Below are 21,467 nucleotides of genomic sequence, written 5' to 3'. Positions count from 1 at the left end.
ACCCAGAGGTAGCAGACATCACTGGAAAACCCAGTTTAGGTTACAACTAATGACTAGTGCCATCTGGAGCTCTCTGTACAGCAGTCAGGCTACTCCATTCCTCAGAGAGTCTTTGTCCCAGCAATAGGTAGCACTTAGAGAACCCTGGGAAGGGATTTGGTGAAGTTTGGGGAGCTTCTAGAGACCTATGAGTTTTGCTAATTTCCTGAGTAGTCATGACTTGCTTCCTGAAGGAAATGTTTCAATTTAGAGGAAATAGCTACCAAGCATGAAGGCTGGCCACACAGAGTTTGTATAGTCCTAATAATGCATAGATTTTAGGGGGTAAAACCCCCACTCAAAACAGAAGCATGCACTGTGTATGTGCATGCTAGCAAGATTGCCTGGCAGAGGTAACCTTGTTTGTACTGATGACAGTGTAGACTGGAATGATTGATCACAGCAAGTTTCTCTAATAAGACACCTAATTGGTTTGAAGTATTTTCATTTTGGGTGGTTGTTGTTCTCTCTGCTACTTGATTTAAGAGAAGAAATGGGACTGGGAAGATGGCTCAGTGGGCAAGAGCTCTTGCTGCACAAACATGAGGAACTGAGTTCAAGTCTTGAGCACCCACACAAAACACTGGACCCAGCACTGTGTGCGGCAAAGGCAGAGGCATTGCTAGAGTGTGCTGGCTGCTGGCCTTGGTCAGGATGAGTGAGAGACCATGTCTTAAGCAACTAGGTAGTGTGATAGAGCAGGACATCTGGTGCCCCTTGCTGGCTTCCACATAGACTCTAGTGGACACACCCTCCATACACATGTGCACATACACCAGACACATCCATAAATACACACACACACACCACAATAAATAAATATTAAATCTAGCATGTTTTAATAGACAGTTCAATTTTATGCAAAGCAATCTTAATAAATAATATTACTATGTGGCTTAAGTTAAGTGGCCACTCCTCAGCTTGCTCCTCGATGTTCAGTTGTAAGCATAGAATTTAGTAGGAGATAAATATCCTCATTACACAAAGCCATGACTATAAAATGAACTTAAACCTCATAACTCATTCTTACAGTCTGATGAGAAACTTATAAGCCTGCAAGTTAGTCCTGGTGCTCTGGAGTCTGTGTCCTAAGTACTACGCTGTATGGCTTGGGGCAGAACTTGAATTTCTAGTGAATCTGGGACCATTCATGGAGCCCTTTGATTCACAAGCAAACACAGACACACTCCGAGGGAATGTGAAGAGCAAAGTTCTGAAGCTCTATGGAGCAGCTTAGATACATAATTGTTTTAATTGACTACTCTCCTTGGACAGATAGACAGACAGACAGACAGGTCCTGTGACCTAACAAGTTAGTCTTTGTCTCCATTACTTTTGATGGAAATGCATAAATCCCAGCCTAAGCAGCTCCCATTTTAATATGCCCTCAGTAGCACCCTTGGTAGATCTGCCAGCATATATGGGTGTGACTTCTATCCAGCTTCGTGTCCCTGTTGTGGAACAAGCTAAAAGGGCAAGAAAGATCCAACTGGACCTTTTTTGATTTTCCAGGCCTAATAATGAATCCCTTGTCTTCCTTCCCCAAAAACCCCAAGGAGAACTATGAGCTGCGGTGTGGTTTTTAAATAACGACCAGACACAGATTTGGACTATAACTTAATTTCTCAAGTAACTTCTGGGATGTGCATTAAGTCTGGGGCATTATGCTAGGTGTTTTCAGACACTGAGAATACCTGTGTCCTCTCTTGAAGAGGTGAAGGAACACATGTCTAGTATCAGAAAAATCAACCTGGTGAGTCAGTACATGTGATCAAAGACAAATTGACCCTATCTGACAAATCAATCAAAGGTAATTAAATAGAGGGGATGACTTAAGGCAAGCCCGGAAGACTTTAATTACTTCTGCTTCTCCCTTTTTTTTTCTTCTCCTCTTTTAAATTATAATGAGGATCTACTCACATGGAGAGGTAAAAGTGGCCACTGAAAATCGCCATTCCTGTTCACTGAATAGCCTAATGTGCCTGAATAAGTTGGGTCAGGGCTCATTTCAAGTTAACATTAAGTCTTTAAACAAATGGAGAGTTTGAGAAACAAAAGAATGCCAAAACTGACTGAAAGAGGAAGCAACACTCTCCCCAGGGCTGCTTCTGGGCCTGGTGAAGTGGTCACACTGTGTATTTCATTGCCTGTTGAGAGGCTGACCTCTGTGTGGGCCTTGGCAAGCCCGGAAGGGCCTGGAGAGCAGGAAAGGGAGACCACAGGAAGAATTGGGTGCTAAGAGGAAGCATGGTGCAGAATTAAAGGTGGTGGCAGATGAGAGTTTAGAAAAAAATCACGTCTCAGAAACCTTCCGTTATGTTGATATTATTGTTTACTCTGGCTTGCAAACATTATATGTTGCTTCCTGCAAGGTGATGTTGGATTTCTGATTGTTTAACCTTGACAGTACTGATAGACATAAGCCCCATTTCCCCATATAGTGGCTTCAGGATAACTTTATCTGCTTCAGTGAACTGTCCTTCTTCCTTCACACACTTCAAACATATTACTAGTGGTCGTGAGGCATGTTATTATCAGAACTATCACAGGGAAGAGGATTTTATACAACGAATCAAAAATGCAAGTCATGGCCTGCCTGGAGAGATGAGTCAGTGGTGAAGAGCATTTACTGCTGTAGCTGAGGACCTGGGTTTGGTTCCCAGTACCTATAGGAAGGCTCACAACTGTCTGTTACTCCAGTTTGCAGGGATCCAATCCTTCTAATATCCATGGACAACTGCACACACACAGCACAAAGATATACACTCAGGCACACACAGGGACACATAAATAAATATTTTATTAGTTCAGGTCATTTCATACCATCAGGTTTCAAAAATAAAATTACTCCCTTGGGTTGTCTTGAGTATAAACTATTATTTAATTTTGTGTAATAGAGAAAAATGGTTAGTGTTTCTCCTCCCTCTCTATCAATAAACTAAAACACGGCCACCTCAAGCTCATCAGTCATGAACAACAAAAGTGACGCTAGCCTGGTGGTTAATTTGGAATCTATTGATGAGACCAATATTGGGGGAGAACACTTAGTGAGCTGAGAGTTTAATAACAACTAGAATTTCAAGGAAAGCTTGAGGGAAGTGAGAGAGCGTGTGTCTGCTGTACGCACCGGCTGAGCTGTAAATAGACTGTTTATCTGCATCTCCGTGTTAGTGTCTAGAGAATTTATACTTTCAGTTTTTTGTTTCCTGGTTACCCATAATCTTTCCAACAACGAAGACTTATTTATGAGCACTACTAAGCGCTTTCCTCGTGTGATCCCATCTGATCCAAGCAGCAGTTCCTTTGAGGTAAAAGGAGTAGCAAAATCTTTCAGCCTAGAGAGGGAATGGACCGAAGATTGGAGCTGTGGTGTGACACAGCAGACGGTGATTGAGTGGCCTGCATGTCGCTTAGCTCACTTCCCTGTGCTCCTAATGACAGCTCAGGCCGGCTTTGATTCGTCTGGAGGAAGCTGACCATAGATGCTTTTTTGTTCATCCTTCCCGGTGACATGCAGGGCCCATACTCAGATTTCTCTGCTTCAAGGCTGAGGATCCTGCTGTACTCGGCTTCCATAGAAACCATGGAATCTGAGCTCTCCTGTAGAATTTGACCTATCAAAGAGCTCAGCCATTGGGTTTGCTTGTTATTAACTTTAAATTTTGTAGCTGTGTGTGTGTATGTGTGCGTGCGTGCACTTGCATGTGTATTTATGCATGTGTGAGTGTGTGTATGTATACACGTACATGTGTGCACAAATATGCATCTGTATGCTTGTGCACATGTACACATATCTGAGGGCATGTGTGTGTGGAGGCCAGAGCCCACCTTATTTTGCCATGGGTTCTCTTACTGGCCTGGAACTGGCCAAGTAGTCTAGGCTGACCCAGTTCTGGGATGACAAGTGTGTGCTCCTCTTTATGCAGTTTCTGGGGATCAAGCTCAGGTTTTCATCCCCATACAACAAGCACTTTCCTGATGGAGCTGTCAGCCCAGCCCAGTAGTTGCCAACACTGTTATGTCAGCAAGCATCTAGGTTTTTGGTTTCTTTTGAAAAAATAAAAATTGGCTTTTCCTAAAGCACTCCTTATAACAGGTGGCCATCAGAAGGGATCATGGCTACCAGAGTTTTACATAGTGTTCTGGTTTTCTTCCTAGACATTTTGTTCTGATGATCTCTGGGCTAACTGAAGATTTTCTACTTTCTCATTTGAGATTTTTAGTGTAGCATAGTGAGCAGGCTGCCCCTTTAGCTTCTTGCACTTGACATCTATGGGAATGAAAGTCACAAAGATGTGGCTTCTTTCTCATGGGGCTTTTACAGACAGAGCAGTTCCCTAGCACAAGTGACATTTCAGATTCAAGAAGGCAAGCCAAGTCATAATTGGCCCTGTCATCATTTGAGGTTGACACTGGCACCTCTTGTGTTTGCCCTGGTTGAGTAATCTGTTTGTGTCTGAGGAGGCCACACACAGGCAGATGTGAGCTCTGTTTACATTCATTTTCTGCCTGGAAAGTTGGTTCCTCTGGGTCACAGCTTTGGAACGACTGACAGATTGGAAATTCACTGGTACAAACTTGGTCATAAAGACTTCACTGGAACTGATTTGGTAGTCGACCTTCACGGCTTTCCCTGGGATTCAGCAAAGGGGACTTGTGACTGACAGCCGGGTGATGACAGCGATTGCATGAGTGCCACGCTGAATGTTCTAGGACATCAAGTCTTCCCCTTTTATGGATGAGAGGATTGAAACTTGGAACTGTTTAAAGAGATAGGGTAGACTCTGTCAACAGCATCGGTGGTTGCAATCTACTCCATGGCTGCAATCTCAGCCACTTAGGAGGTAAAAGTGGAAAAATCAGTCTGGGCAATTTAGAGAGAATTTGTCTCAGAAAAGACTGAGGAGAGAAGGAGGCAAGAGGAAGGCAAGAGAGAGCAGACATTTTCTGGTCCCTCAGTCTGATGGGAGAGTTCGATGTCACCTTGCTTTATCTATCTTCAACAGTAGGTCATAAGCCAAATTGGAGAGAAGAAAGTGGGAAACAACTGGAAGATGCCCTCCCCATCCCAGGAGACCCACTGGTACCACACTGGTTGGGAGTATCTGTCTAGGATGCCCAGATCTGCTATAGGAATATTATAATGTATCTTTGCTCCTGGTGTACATCAGGTCCCTTGACATAGACTCCGACCCTCGGCACTTTGAAGTAACGAATCTTGCAGAGTAAATTGACTTGGACATTATACTTCAGTTACCAATGTCAGGAACCAAGTGTGTTCCATCTTCGACCCACTACCTTTGCCTATGTGTCTGAGGATAGCTAAGAGTGCAGGCCAACACACAATCATAAATGTACTTAAAACTGTATGAGATTATTACGTGTGTGTGTGTGTGTGTGTGTGTGTGTGTGACTTAATTGTGCAGTTCTTGAGGGTGAACTTTGTAGATGAAAACATCATATTACAATGTCATAAGGTGGGGGAGGGGGCTGGAAGGGTTGCTAACCAGTTAAGAGTGCTTGTTCTATAAGAATGAGGACCCAAGTTTGGATCCCAGTACCCATACAGTGAACTATATGCATTTCCACACATGTCTATAACCAAGCACCGGAGGGAGTAGATGGAAGATGATTTCTGAGGATTACTGGCTGCCAGCACAACCGAAAACAAACAAACAAACAACCATGAGCTCCAGTTCCGGGAGAGACCTTCATTCCTCAAAGAAATAAAGAGAATGGGAGAAGAGGGTACTCGATGTTCTCTGGTACATCTGTGTGCATGCATAGGTGAACACATTTGCACATGCTCAAATACCACATTCACACACATACATTCACATATATAAAATATTGGATGCACCTAGTATACAAACATGTTCCAATTTTGGTATTCCTTATAAACAAACTCATCATCATCACCACTCTGTCATTCATTCTTGAGTAATGGCACCTAGAGATTATTGAGGACAAATAAATTTGGTCAGGAAGAAAAAGAACTATTATAAAACATGGAGGGAAGATGCTAAGCTGCCTTAAGAGCAGAAACTAATAACTCTCTTTAATATTGAGCTACTCAGACATTAATAAAAGTACCAAGAGACAAGCTTTTAATTGTATAGTGTGAGCAAGTCAAAAAGCAAATGATAAACTCAGTGCAAACTTGAGCACAGTTTGGGAGAGCATGTGGGATTTGTTATGTGACTGTAAAGGAAGCTATAACATTTTTTCTTATGTACTATCAATGCAAAACTTAGCTCTCACCTCCAAGGGAGCAAGCAATAGATTATTATTGAGCCAAACAAGAGTGACCATGGCTCAGGAACACAGATTCAACTCTCCTCAAATAACATGTTCAAATATGGAAACAATTTCATAATTTTTATAGTGATAGAACAATGGAAAAATCAGAAGTGAAAGAATGTTAAATACCTTGGTGGAAGTGCCAGGCACACAGCTTATGGACAGAGAAAGCCCTGCTGCAGGCCTCAGTTGCTAGCTGATGACACACTTGGCTTTGGGAGTTGTGGAGGCCAGTGGTCTGTTGTTACATTTCAAAGATTTTACTTGGTAACCACCAAGATATTAACCTGACACAGAGGCAGGCAGTGAGTGGGTATTGAGGTAGTGATGGAGAGCTCAAGAGAGTTCGTCTCTAGATGTGAAAATTTTCAACTATTCAGGATCAAGAATTTCCAATCATCCCTTGTATGTTCTTAACCTAGGTCTTCTAGTTTCTTTATTTTGTGATAAAATACTGATGAAACTCGGAGGAAGAAAGGGCTTATTTCATCTTTCACTTCTATGTCATAGTTTGTCATTGAGGGAAGTCAGGGCAAGAACTCAAGGATTTGAAGCAGAAACCATGGGGGGATGCTATTTATTGGCACAATTGTTGGCTTGTGATTAGCTAGCTAGCTTTCCTATACAGCTAAAGATGACTTGCTAAGGGAATGGTTCTGCCCACAGTGGGCTGGGTATCCTACATCAATTAACAGCCAAGACATTCCCCCACAAATATGTTCATAGGCCATTGTGAACTGAGTAATCCCTCAGTTTGAGACTCCCTCCTCAGGTGACTCTAGGCTGTGTCAAGTTGACAAAGATACATAGGACAGGAGGAGTGTCTTTTGTTGTCCCATGGGGCAAAAGTCATGCTTTGATGACACTCATGTGTGTGCAGAACTCTGCAGGCATTTCCAAACTTTTGACACTATAATATGGCATTGTAATCTCCAAAATTCACATTCAGATACATAGAAATCAAGTCACACACACACACACACACACACACACACACACACACACACACACCATTTCACAATGTTTGAAGTAAGTCTGAAATTTTGTGTTGGGCTACATTCACAGCTGTCCCAGGGCACATGTAGCCTGTGAAGTACAGGTTGGATATGATTGACTCAGAGTGAGGGAGTGTATTGAGATGTGTTGCCTCTTCTTTGTTTCCATGGCTCAGAGTGGACAAGGCTTTGAAGGTCAGCATAAGTAAACAGTCAATAGGTGGTAGTATTTCTCACTTTTTACTTGGGAAAGCTATAAATTTCTCCCATAAAGAATTGCATAAAACTTTTTAGGATTGAACAGACCCTATAGTGTTTCACCATGAGACCATCAGGCAGGTTCACACTATCTGCCAAACCTACTTTCTTTTTATTTATTTTTCAACTTTATTGTGCAGAGGATTAGGGGTGCTGTACAGATGGCTCCTTAGTTAAAGAGTGCTTGTTACTCTTCCAGAGAATTTGAATTCAGTTCCTAACTCTCATAACTGTGTGTGTGTGTGTGTGTGTGTGTGTGTGTGTGTGTGTGTGTGTGTGTTCACTGTTATGGGCAGATGTGGTAGCTAGAGGGGACTTCAGGTGTCCTGTACTGTTAATCTCTGCTTTATTTTCTCTGGACAAGGTCTCTCACTGATTTTCATTTAGGCTAGCAAACTCCAGCAACTCTCCTGTCTCTGGACCTGCTCAGCATTATGGTTAGAGGTGCATGCTCAGTTTTCACCTACAGGGTGGTGATCTGATCTGAACTTATGCCTTCATGATTATTCATCAAGTGCTCTTACCCATGTAGCCATCTCCCCAACCCACTCACTTTCCATCTGTCTTCTGTAAATGACCATCTTCTCTATGGGTTATGGGATGGGTGGAGGAACAGTTTCTACCTACAGGAGGAGAAAATTAGAAGTTGACCCTCAGGAGCTGTGACAGGTCCCTTTGTTTGTGGTTCTCAGGAGTTTCTTCTGCCAGCCTGTTTTACCCCCACGCCCTTCTTCATTCCAGCTTTGTTTGCAGCCAGTGACAATTGTTTGTGGTTCATTTATGGATGACTTGACCATTGCTCTGTCTGCTTGTCACTTTGACTTCTTCTAATTTCCACACAACAGGGAAAAATCCCAGCTTGGGCTCTGCAAGGGCTGGACTCTCTATTCAAATTTAGAATTAATTTTAGTATGCTTTTATGGCATCTAGAATTTCCTCTATGTATAGAATCACTTTTACCTACCTACCTACCTATCTACCTTTTTATCTGTCTCGTTTTTAAAGAGGGTCTCACACATCCCAGGTTGGCCTTGAACTCACTACATATTTGAGGATGAACTTGAATTCATGACTCGTGATCCTCCTGCTTTCACTTCCTGAGAGTTTAAATTAGAGATGTGTAGTGTATGTAAAGCTGTAGGTTAGTGTGCTTTCCACAAACAAAGCTTTGGAATATTCTTGCAAGATTCTGCTGCATTCATGGGCAAGCCTGGCCTCTCTCTATTTCTGGGCCAGGTTGCCGAGTGTGTGACATCCCAGATGGCCATTTGCTTGAGGCATTAGACTGAATCAGGAATGACTGCAATGGTGTTCCAGTGAGCTTGGTTAGTGGCCAAACTCAGGATATAGAAAAGTCTGCCTGATCTCTGCCTCCTGTGGATGGTCAGCTGTCAAAATGTCTTGGCTCCGAGTGTCATTCTTGCCTTCACTTAGAATCTTCGGTTCTGTAGAAACTAGTCAATAAGAGTTCAAACTCCATGATGTTTGTGGTAAACACTCTTTCTTTTCTTTTTTTTTTCTTTCTTTTTTGAGACAGGGTTTCTCTGTGTAGCTTTGCGCCTTTCCTGGATCTCACTCGGTAGACCAGGCTGGCCTTGAACTCACAAAGATCCTCCTGGCTCTGCCTCCCGAGTGCTGGGATTAAAGGCATGCGCCACCACCGCCCGGCTCTTTTCTGGTTAGGAAAAGAAGCCAGCAAATGGGAAGGCCATAAGCCATCAGCAAAGATGGGGAGGCCATAACCCATCAGCAAAGATGGGAAGGCCATAAGCCATCAGCAAAGACAAATGTGTTTGCAGCCCATGGTTTGGTGTTCAGCCTTGATTGCTGTGGCTAATTGTTCCATGAGTTTTTCTCTTCTAGAGCAGAAACCCAGTCAAGGTAGTGCTCTTGTTTTACCTGCTTGAGGCTGGACCTGTTAGTACCTATTCCCGTGATGGATGCAGTTTCAAGTTCTTAATAAATCAGATGGGTCCTGCCTTGCTGCATAAGTGCATAAGTGCAGGGGTCTCAAAAAAGAGCTCCAGATCTCCCAGAGGTGAATTTCCATTGTAAAAAAACAACCTAGCTCAGATAACTCAGGTGCTTGCTTGCCTAGCATGCATGAATCCTGACTTTGGTCCGTTCCCACCACATAAACTAGAATCAGTGGTCCATGCTTTAATCCAACACTTAGGACATGGAGACAGGATGATTAGGAGTTCAAGGTTATCTTTACCTACATAGTCTGAGGCCAGGCTACGCTATCAAGTCCTAGAGAGAAAAGAAGGAAGGAAGGAGAAATAAAGGGCTCCTCTCAGTTAGCCTTTAGGAGCACCCTCAGAAGCAGAAAATCACATGTTAACACAGTATCTTGTATGTGGCTGCAGGCCTTAGTGTACGCTGCAGTTTCTCATCTCCTAGCTTGGTGGTGCCTCAATGTCATCTCTACTTCTGAGCTTTCAGAATATTTTATGCTCCACAGCATCGGGAAGCAGCATCACAGTGTCCTTCTCTTCAGAGCTGTGTCACCCTGACAAGCCTGTGAGGCCGACAGCCTGACCTCCATGGCCTCTGGTCTGTAGACCATGAGTGAATAAATATGCAGTCTTCTGAGTGGCACCCTGGACATTGTGGAAAGAGGTGACACACTCCTGGACTTAGGACACCCCATGAGCTTACAGGAGAGAGACAGAACCAGTGCATTAAAATTGTGAAAAACACATTAAAACTCTAAGGTTAGATGGACTTAGATAATATTTATAAACCCACTTAACATGGCTCAGAAATTCTCATTATGTATACATAGGTATCTATGTCAAGTGTTTTGAAATGATGGAAGAGATCACAGTTAAACTAACACAGCTTTCCCCTGTAACAGTTTTCTTCTCCCACAGATGCCTCTGAAACAGGATTTGAGAGCAAATGGCCAGAAGGAGCAGAGGGAAGGAAGGTAGTCAGGCTGGGGAGATGGTACAGTCAGTATGATACTTACTGTGCAACCATGAAGACCCTCACCAAAGACTTGGATATTCCTGAACTTCTATGCCCAGAAAAGATAGTCTCTGGAGCAAAGCCTCTTGCAACAAGGTGTTGCCATTAGCAGTCGGAGGTATGCCTTGACAGGACCAGAGGGGGCTGGGAAAAGGGCTGCCAGTCTCTGCTGCATCTTTATCTGTGGATGAGAATGCTGGTTTGGAAAGTATAGGAGTAGATTTGCATTTAAAGGAAACAGCTCTCTATGGAGACCCCCAGCAATAGCGATGACAGAACCCATTGGATTCCTTATGTGATTCCTCAGAGGGGAATCTGTGAAGCAGTGCAGAGCAGAGCAGGTTATCAGGTGAAGCCAACTGAAGCCAGGGACAGAGTGGGCTGTGAGGATCCAGGCTCTGGTGACTTGCTTAAGTTTGGATACTCAGTTAGCCACTAGACATCTATCAGGTTATGTGACTTTTCCTGGGGAGATATTAAATGGCTGGTCACCAGGGACAGAGCAAGTAAGTGATTCTACTCGAGTTGACTTGTCCCAGTGAGTTTAGTAAGGCCATTTGCAAGAACATGGGTAAAGAGTTCTATCTAAGATCTTAGACAATCTGAAGGTTATTCGTGAAATTATTAAGGCCACTCCATGTAGTTAAAAGGGAGGTTTATTTAGTGGTGTAACTTACAAATGAACGGATAGGTAGGTTGTAGGGTCTGGGAAAAGTATGGCGCAGTCAGGCTGTGTTCACTGGAGAACTCTGCTCGGTCTACCTCCAGCATCCAGGGTCCTGGAACCAAGAGAGCCCTGACATCCAGAACTCAGGTCTTCAACACTCTCTCTCAGCCCCACCTTAGAGGCGTGACCATTACCAAAGCTTCAGTGGGGGTTGGAACTTCCAGGTCAAAGCTAGAATGGCTACCCACTATAGAAGGTGACTATTATACTATTGAAAAGCCTACCCAGCATGGGTGAGGGCTGTGTTTCTGGAGCTCCGTGCTCAGTTGCAGAGGCCTCTCTCCCTAGCAACCCTTTACTACTTTTACAACCTGGGAAAGGGGTTTTGTGATCTTGTAACTTTATGGCTTCCTGAACCTTGGAAGTTTCTTTGGCTTTCTGAGTTTTATGAGCTTCCTCTTTCACCCTGAGGAAAAGTTCAACTTGTACAAAATGGATTCATAACATAGGTCTAGATAGTATTTCACAGTGGGTGGACAAAAGAGTCTGTGGCAGGGAGTCACTTCAGAAAAATGAGATCTCTGTGTGGTCAGAGAAGGCATGGGTTAACAGGACATAGCCTTCCTTCAAGCCAAGTAGATTAAAGAGGCAGATAAGGACCTGAGTATTAGAGGTGTTGTTTTGTGTCTCTTACTGTCTTTAGAAAAGGAGATTGTTGGTATTGGCAGAGTTGGGTGGGAGTGGTCAGTGCATCTAACAGGTATGACTTATGATCTCTCATGTTATGCTGGATGTATCATCTCTAGAGAGCTGGCGCAATGGGAAATTGAAGACTCAAAGGCTCTTTATCATTGGATACCATGATGTTGTTGATGATCTCTACAGAAGGCCTGTGTCCTAGGCTTCAGCAAATGCCTCCTGCAATAACTGATGTGTGGTTTTAGCTGTGGTTCATGTGTTTCATCTGACTGTCAGTTGCTCTCATGGATGTGCCCAGGAATTTCCTTGAGAACACAGTTCAAGCATTAATTACCCATTATTATATCAAAACACCAGATCTAAGATAGATGTGGTGATGTAATCTGTAATCACTGCATTCAAGAGGCTCAGGAGGAAGGATCCAGGGTCAGCCTAGACCACTGTCTCAAAAACAACAAACAAAGCAAACTTATGTATACTATTATTTTCCCTAATCCTGTATTTTAGGTTCAAAGTAGAGATACAGAACAGAGTTGTCAGGATGTGCTAATGATGTGGGAGATATAATGGGGGTGAAAATGTAAAGCAAACACATGATGCTTGTTTTTCCATATACTCAGTGACATAGCTGTTTATGGAAGAAGGAGGGAGAGATGAATCATGCTGGTCCAGCCAGGAGGCAGCAGCTGCACTGCTTACATGAATGGGAGGAGTTAACATAGAATTAACTGTTAAGCCATTCAAATGGATGCTGAGATGCAGGAGGCAGGTGAACCACAAAAGCAACACCAATAAGGACCTGGAGAGGGCAATCAGAAAAGGAATTAAAATGTGAAATGTTGGAAGATGAACTTGAAGATGAGGAATGCAGACCTCATAGGGAGGGGTCTGGACAGGTTTCTGCACTAGCATTTGAAAAAGCAACGGACAAGAGGGCTCTAGAGAATTAGAAATAAAGCAAAACAAGGGTTCATGTTTTTAAGACTGTCTTCAGTCAACTGAGAACCAACTACAGTTGAGCAGGAAATACTGGAGCCTTGCTAATATCTTCAAGGCATCCCTCCCACCCTCCTCACTAAATCTTCAGAGTAGAAAATTACTAACGGCCAAGCTTGCCTGTTACCTGCAGATGTGGCCGGGTCACACACCATACGCTTTAAAACTGACAGGACAGAAGGCATAGAGTGGAGCCTGTGCAAGGTTTCTGTTAAGACACAAACCAATGTACATGGCAGATGGAATGTAAGACCCCAGATGATGGGCCAGCTTGGACCCTCCTGACTGTTCAGCCAATAAGGAAGGGAAGAAAGTACCTTCATTCAGGGCCAGCCTAGCCTGGCCTTCTTGGTGAGCTCCAGGCCAAGAGGTGGAGAGTATCCCTGGTGATGGCAGGTGGGGTTGTCTTCTGACTTCCATGGGCATATGGACACATGTTGTATGCCCACCCCCACTCACATATGGACCTGTGCACATGAATATATGCACATGTGTGCAGATAAGCATTTTAAAAGTGCACTAAAACTGTGATAAGTCATTGGGATTAAAACAAAAGAAGATGGTACCTTTGATCACATGCTCCCTCCATGACATTCATTTAGAGTCCAGTGCAGAGTGAAAGGTTTCTGACCCAATTATTTATATTCTTTTTTCTCTTTCTCCTACTTGCTCATGAAACACAGAGCAAGGAATCCATGTATGTTCTATCTCCATGGGATACAGCTTCCCTTTACATTATACAGGGTGTATGAGAAGTGCTCAGTTTCATATGCTGTGTTACATGATACCCACAGTGACCTAAGGGATAGTTTCATGTCTCTTTACCAGAAAAAAGGAGGGTGTGCAGGAAGATTCACAGATGTGCTGAGATGAGGTGCTTGGTTATGAACTCCACTCTCTCCTTTGCCTAAATCTTCAGCCATGACTTCCTGTCTAGGGAGAATCATGTCATTTCCAAGACCCGAGTGACAGAATAAGATTGCGACATAGTAGCCAATAGATCAGTGCGATTTCTTTAACTCAAATAAAATTTCAAAACCTATTCCTTAGTCAGGGCTGCTGCATTTTGGGAGCTCCATGGCTACAGGTGACTAGTGACCACTCCACCAGACAGCAGAGGAGATTTCTTCATCACAAAGAGTTCTGCAGTAGCCTATCAGTTTGGTTTGCTATTGGCAGCTGCTCTTGTGTGGACGAGTTGCTATGGATGCTTTGATCTCTGCGTCTGGGTAGTGTTTCAGTTTTGGACCCCATGCAGGGTGCTTCATCTTGTGCCAACTACCCTGTGTTCTGGGGACATGGGCTCTATGAAAGCACAAAATGGGAGTCCTGGGCTTTCCATGGCTTACGGCAGGGGTAAGAAGGTCATGAGTAGAGCCATGTGTTTCTTGTGTCTCTAACACTACAGTTTGGTGCTCTTCTGGCTCAGGCGGGAAGCCCAGCTGGGATAGAAACTGCTTCCATGTTCTATGTGGTCCTCAGACCAACAAGCTGCATTAGACTTCAAGGAATGGACTGCGGGCTAGATGGAATCTGCTTAGAGCTTTGGAAGCTTGGGGGAAGCTAAGTAGTGAGGTGACTTCAGCATGGAGTCTGCTAAAGAGAAGCCCAGGAGGTTGATGACTCCCAAGCCCATCTGCCCAGCCTTTCCCTGATGGCTACCCCAGGACAAGGGGCCCAAAGAGAACCTCTCATTAATTTCCAACTGCATTTTGCTCTGTTGTGTAGTATTTTGGTGACAGAATCCACTCAAGAGAGTTGGGGCAAGGCTGGCCAAGGTTATCAAGGAGCTGAGTTCTGAGTTCAGGTGCCCACATGGCAGTGGAATGATGCATCCTGTCCCTTCAGAACTTTGAGACGTCTGGGAGGTCCTAGAAATCACTTCAAGTCTCCAGTCCAGGACACAACTGCCTAGGGGAATCCCAGGGAAAGGCGGCAGGTAGTGTATCCTCTCTGCGTTTTCTCATCTTGTCCTCCCATCCCTCCTCTGTGTGTGTCTGTTATGTATGATTCCACACAGAAGACGATTCCATAGGTCATTCATGCCCAAGGATTTATTCTATGTTCTTATCAACAGAGATTGCGTGGCCTGCAAGGTGAAGGACTTCAATGTGATCACTGCAGAATCCACCAAATTCCAAACCACTGGCAGTTCGAGTGCACAACGCCCTTCTGGAGAGGAAGCAAGAGAAGCAAGCTGGGAGGAGGTGAGGACCCGTTTGCTCTGCCCTCTGCCTCTTATCTCCTCAATGATCATATTGTTTGTACCCATTCCTAATGGACATCTCCCTGTGTGTCCTCCTGTAGGCCCATTACTTGGCTGGAGAGCCAGTGGATCACCTTCTCAGGTCTTCTGGAAGTTGCTGAAACATGGTGAGGAAGGTGTCATCACTCAGGATGGAATCCAGAAGCTCTTAGAATGGAATTATGCCTGAAATAGTTCAGACTGAAGTCCTGGGACCCAAGCTCTGAGTTCGACACCCCCCCCCATCTCTGCCCTGTATTTGTCTTTTCTTGGCTTAGGGAACTGTAAACAGGAACTGCTTTAATGGGTATAATTTTGTCTCCAAATTAGCTGTGTTTATGAACATGTTACTAGAAATTTAAGAGAGTCCTACCTGAGTACATGTCACCAAGGGGATCCAGGGTCTGCTCAGGGAGCTCTTAAGTCCTGTGAATAACAAAATAGTATAAGAACTGACTCAAAAGAAGTTCAGGGACATTTATTATTAGCATTAAACACACACACACACACACACACACACACACACACACACACACACATACATGCACAGGAGAAAGCAAGCTATAAGACTGTAAATCTCAACAGCTTCCCAGAGGTGATAGATGGAGGAGAGAATTCAGCCATGCAGCTTAAGCATAGGCAACATGAAGGTCAGCCATATGGCAAACAAACAGCCACATGGGGGCAAACTTTAGAGAAAGAGTGAAGGCCAACTTGTTCAAGAAAGCTGCTCAGGAAAGAGAGAGAGAAAAGAAGAGTTACGCTTTCTGAGTAGTTCAGAAAGGCAGGCACTCTTTCAAAGTTGCCTAGCTACAGCTTCATGAAGATCTACATGAGAATGTGGGATTCTGGAGATGAAAAGCACATTATTTCATTAAAGGGATAATTGTTCCTCTTATTTCTATGAGAGTTAAGGTGGTCTTGCCTTCCTGAGGAATGGTCCTGTAGCCTGGCAATTGCCCAGCTGGGATGTTGGATATCCACCCAAGCCACATTCTTGATCTGAAGGAAATAGTTTTTCCTTACTTGGCCTCTTCTACCACAGTAATAAACAGATTCTCTTCTTAGAGGTTCCCTGAACTGAGGTCTCAGGGTAGTCAGTAAATGGGGCCACATTGTTGGCTAGCATGGTTCTTACCTTTAGGTTAAAAATTCATGTCCTTTCTGTCTTCTCAAGTTTGGTTTCAGATGGTATTATACAGGAGCCACGTTGCTTAGCTACCAAAGACATTAACTGTAGCACTAGCTACAGTTAAAACACAGTCAACCGTGTGATACACTTGGGGCTCCTGTGAGTTGTTTGATATGAATGTTGAACTACAAAGAAACATACATCTCACAGTTGGAGAGTTGGGTTCCCTCTGATCCTGCAGCTAGAATGGTAGACAATGTTTTAAATATCAAAAGTGGCTTCCATATACTTTGAATCTTTGGGGCAAGTTTGGATAGTTTTGCAATATTGTTTTCTAAGGTCAAATGGGAATAGGAAAACAACACCCTTACCAACTGTATTGCTCAGGCATCTCTGGACCTGCCTACTTGGGAAGAGCCAAAGAAAGAGCATGCTTGTGCAGTGGGGTTTGCAAGTGGGGACATTTCTGTGTCTGTTCTGTAACTATGTCTGCCTTACAATAAAATACCTTGGTTGACCCACAATAAAGCCTCTGTTGAATTCCTACCCAACTGTGTCTTTAGTGTTTTGTCAGAAAGTCCAGTAGAGACTACAAGAGGTTTCGTCTGCCAGAGATCTCACCTGTGTCAAGCCAGATGACTCTTTCAGTAATGGCATTAAGGGGCTTGGTAGATGGCTTGGTTGGTATGGTGCTTGCCATCCAAACATGAGGACCTGAATTTGATCCTCAGAACTCACAACAAAACAACAACAAACCAAAACCCAAAACTGGACATGGTGGCTTGTGCTTGTGGTCCAGTCTTGTGGAGTCAGAGAAGCAGCAGATCCCTAGAGCTCACTGGCCAGCCAGCCTAGTCTACTTAGTGAGCTAAAGGCAAACTCTTTGGGATACGGACATACCCAATAAATTGTGATTATTTCATTGTTAATGAAGAACAGAGTGACTCAGCACAATTTGGAGGGCATTGTGCACATTTTTAAGAAGCAAGTTTGAGCATGCCCAACACTCCCCATCACCATGCCTGAGATTTTGAAAGAAACAAAATGTGAAGGCAAGAGCTAAGATTACTCAGTCTGTGGTATAGCAAATGCTTTTCTTGATTGCCTACAGTATTACAGAAATGATCCCAGGATGTGAAGACAGCAAAACAGAAAAAATATTTTCTTCTTTCTACATTGAAATGGAGAGACAGGCTTTGTCATGGATGTTGGGAATTGAACTCTTGAAGTGTTAGGTGTGAGCCTTATCCTCTAACTGTTGATCTATCTCTCTACCTTGAAATTGTCATAATGGTGCCAATAACTGTGACAATAAACTAATACCGTGGTTCTCAACCTGTGGGTTGTGACCCTTTTGGTTATCCTCTATTTCCAAAATATATTTATATTATGGTTTATAACACTAGCAAAATTACAGTTGTGAAGTAGCAATGAAAATAATTTTATGGTTGGGAGTCATGACAACATGAGGAACTATATTAAAGAGTCACAATGTTATGAAGTTTAAGAACCTTCATAATAATTGTTCTAACAATTGTGCACATATTATGTTACCCACTAGGCAAAATGTTTTAGGAGCTCTACATCATTTAATCTTTATAAGGGCAGCATGAAGCAGGTACCCTGTTTCATGTGGGAGAAACTGAGGCATGAAGTGGATAGGTAACTGGGCCAAGCCATCTGATTATTGAGGTGTAGTTGGGATAGTATAGGCATACACTCATCTAAACCTTGGGTTCTTCTTAACATGCTCAGCAGCTGCTTTTTTCATTCATTCTTTGACAACTTCATACATATATATGATGACTTTTGGTCATCCACTCCTTATTACCCCAACCTCACCCCTTATGTTGAACCCTTCTGCTTCCCAACAAGTCCCTCTCCTCTACATTTCTGTCTGTCTGTCTCCTTCTCTCTCTCTCTGTGTATGTCTCTCTGTGTGTCAGTGTATGTGTATGTCTATCTTTCTGTTTGTCTTTGTGTGTGTATCTGTCTCTTTGTCTGTATATCTCAATCTCTATCTCTCTTTTTCTGTGTGTGTGTGTGTGTGTGTGTGTATATGTGTGTGTGTGTGTGTGTGTGTGTGTGTGTGTGTGTGTGTGATTGAGTTTAATTGGGGTTGATTCCTGTAGGTGGGTGAATTGTTACTTAGAGGAGCATGGTCAGCATTTCAGTGGCTACCCCATTAAAGAAATGACACCCCATACTTCAGTGACCCTTAACTGCCATCAGTCCCTCAGAAAATGGTGAGGCTTCATGAGCCTAATCCATGATGGAGAGTTGAAGGGCTCTGGAACAAGTATTTCTCTGTCTCCCCTGCCAGCTCCCAAATAATGACACAGAGACTTCTTATTAATTATGAAAGCTTGGCCTATAGAGTAGGCTTAGTTCCCAACTAGCTCTTATAACTTAAATTAACCCATTTATATTAATCTGTTGTAGCACGTGGCATTACCTCTCTATCATCTTGCACCTCCTGTTTCCTCCCCATGTACAAGTACCTACACACACACATACACCTGCACAGATAGAAACACCCCCATATATGTACACACACACACACACACACACACACACACACACACACACACACAGAGGTATATCTGAGACCCAGTTGGCAGAGGACTTCCTGTCTCCAAAGACAAGTGTTTCTACAGTGATGAGACATTTCCTTTTAAAGGAAATCCTCAGCTAACACATGAGATCAGTCCAAAGCCACCTGACAGCAAGTTAGACTATATTGCACTGACTGGAACAAGTAATTAAATATAAGGGGATTAATGGGAAAAAGAGAAGGCCTCCAGCCAGAGGTCCCCACCCCCACACCCATGAAGTTCAAGGTTTTCTATTTGCCTTTGACTCTCTTCCTTGTCAATTAGCATTGATTGAGCCTGCCCAAAGTACCTGGCTCTTGTCAAATCCCATTACTGGATACTCTAAGATACTATCTGTCTTGCCAGCCTTTGTTTTGTGGGACACTTTGTGTGTGTGTTGTATGTGGGGGACTATTGAATATTCTGTGGAGTAGCTAACACATTGATCAAGGCTGTTATAGAAGAGGCTTGCTTTTCCTGCTATGGCAGCTTTGTAGACAGAGTTTCATTTTTTGCATTATTAACTCAAACCAATTCTCCAAGTCAAGTTATGATGGTCTAAAAAGCATGTCAGGCTGACCCACCACTCCTGCTTTTAAAGATAAACATGAGAAAATGTCAACTTGGTAAAGTAAAAAGATGTGACCAGAGAAATGTGTTTTTCTCTATGGAGTTCCTGGTAGAGGACCACTGTGTAATTTGTTGGTGATGTAAATGGAAGCACAGGAGCATCTGCACTCATTTCATGTTCTTAATCCACATCAGTGTTGTAAGAGGCCAGGGCTGTGTCCTCACAACACATGAGGATTGAGTATTTCTGTTGTTAGCCATCCACTTCACCTTTACTCAAAATAATTAAGTTGGATAGAGGAAATAGTTGTTGTATTAATTTCCAACTGTATTTTAGATTAAACCAATGGAAGTAGCTTCCAGCCTGGGCCTGACCTTGGGTGAGAAAGAAATCCATGCTCTATCCTTGGCTGTCTGCTCAAATTTTAGGGGGTCAAATTTCCTATTTGGAAAAAATAATCAGAGAATGGCATTGTTCAGTGGCTCATTTTTTACCTTTGCATAGGGAAAACGTAGCTGTCATTATGGTTGCAGGTGTATTTTGTTTTGGGAGACTCATTCATTTCCCCTGCTATTAGGTAAGATTTTAATGCTGAGAAGCTCCAAAAGTCACAAGGATTGCAGACTGGTTTTGTCATGTGAATGTGAAGGTTATCGCCATCTCTTGACCACAATAAACAGAAGTTCTGGGGAGTGTAGTGCTGAGATCCCAAGTTTGTATTCACATTCTCTAATAAATGTGATATTTTTGCTGTTCTATAGTTCTGTCCAGGGCTGCAGAGGCAGTGCAGGGGGCAAAGCTTTCACTACAAAAACCCACAGGAACCTAGGTTTGAATTCCTAGAACTATGTAAAGGAAGTCAGATGCAGTAGTGGCTATCTATAATCCCAGGGACAGAGATGGGAGAATCTCCAGGTGGTTGAATGGGCCAATCAGCCTGGCATATGCAGCAGCCAACAAGAGATGCTACCTCAGACAAGGTGAATGGTGAGAACATCTAAGGTTGTCCTCTGACCTCCACACATGAAGGTATGAAGACTTCAATAAAAAAACAAAACAAAACAGAATTCTATCATTCATTTAAGAAGTTCTTTCTACTGTAAATAAATACCACTGAAATATCTTCCAAAGAAAATTATGTGAAGAGAGGAATACATAGTACCCACAAACAAAAGTGTTGTGGCTGGAACTTCAGTCTTGATTTCATCCTAAGGTTGGAACCCCGCCCCCCATCTCTCCTTTACCTGATGTCTTTTACAGGAGGACATCTGTCCTCCTAAGTGTGTAGGCAAGAGCCAGCCAGGCTGTCTTCTCAACAGGAATAATAAGTAGCTGTAATAACTGCATGCTGTGCCTGACATTAAGAAGACATTGTGATCCTGTAGGAAGACTCAGGCTGCAAGATAAACGCCTGCATTCATTTATGCTATTGTTAGGGACTTGAACTTCTGACACTTGCAGCAGGTGTGTTCCATTTATTTTAGGGCCAGCTGATGAAATTCTTTTGTTTCTTTGCTTGCTCCTCTCTCCGAGCCCTAAGGTAGGCGTTCTTCTGAGTCTTCTTTTGTTCTTTGTTCCCCGGCTTTAGTTTTCTCTTAGGGAACTCATTCTGCACAGGCACAAGCTAAGTCATTATTTCTAGAAGGCATAGATCAATAATGCAGCCTCCCCACTCCCACAGTGAATCTTCATTTCAATGCAGCTGTAGGACACCTCCACCAGGATGCCCCCTGGAAGCTCAGTTACCAGCCTGCTTCCTCTTCCCAATCTGCTTTTCCTGCTTCAGTTATGTCTTCCTGGGTACTGGGCTCAGTATCCATCTCACTAACATCTCCCTTTGCGTATTTCATACAACTTGGCCTCAGATACATCTCCCCAACATGAATAGCTTCACTTTATCCTCCACTGAGAAAAATTACATCTTAGACTCAGTTCTGTCCTTCAAATTCAGATTTTCCCCATTTCTAGCCTTCCTGAGTTGCACTCTTCTTAAATATT

At 43.3% G+C, this 21,467-nt stretch overlaps 1 protein-coding gene and 1 long non-coding RNA gene across 2 annotated transcripts in view; both read left to right on the top strand.

Annotated features, from left to right (window-relative positions):
- Positions 1-21,467, top strand: part of Rbms3 (RNA binding motif single stranded interacting protein 3) — a 1,348,289-nt gene that overhangs the window by 164,242 nt on the left and 1,162,580 nt on the right. The gene's annotated exons all lie outside the window — the stretch shown is intronic.
- LOC118587002 lies at positions 13,649-16,850 on the top strand. Its single transcript, XR_004945418.1, has 3 exons — positions 13,649-14,866; positions 15,005-15,134; positions 15,235-16,850. It is a non-coding gene; the product is annotated as an uncharacterized LOC118587002 (long non-coding RNA).

The sequence above is a fragment of the Onychomys torridus genome, chromosome 7 (genome assembly GCF_903995425.1).
Source record: "Onychomys torridus chromosome 7, mOncTor1.1, whole genome shotgun sequence".
Taxonomy (NCBI): Eukaryota; Metazoa; Chordata; class Mammalia; order Rodentia; family Cricetidae; genus Onychomys; species Onychomys torridus.
This window is presented reverse-complemented; position numbering and strand designations above follow the sequence as displayed.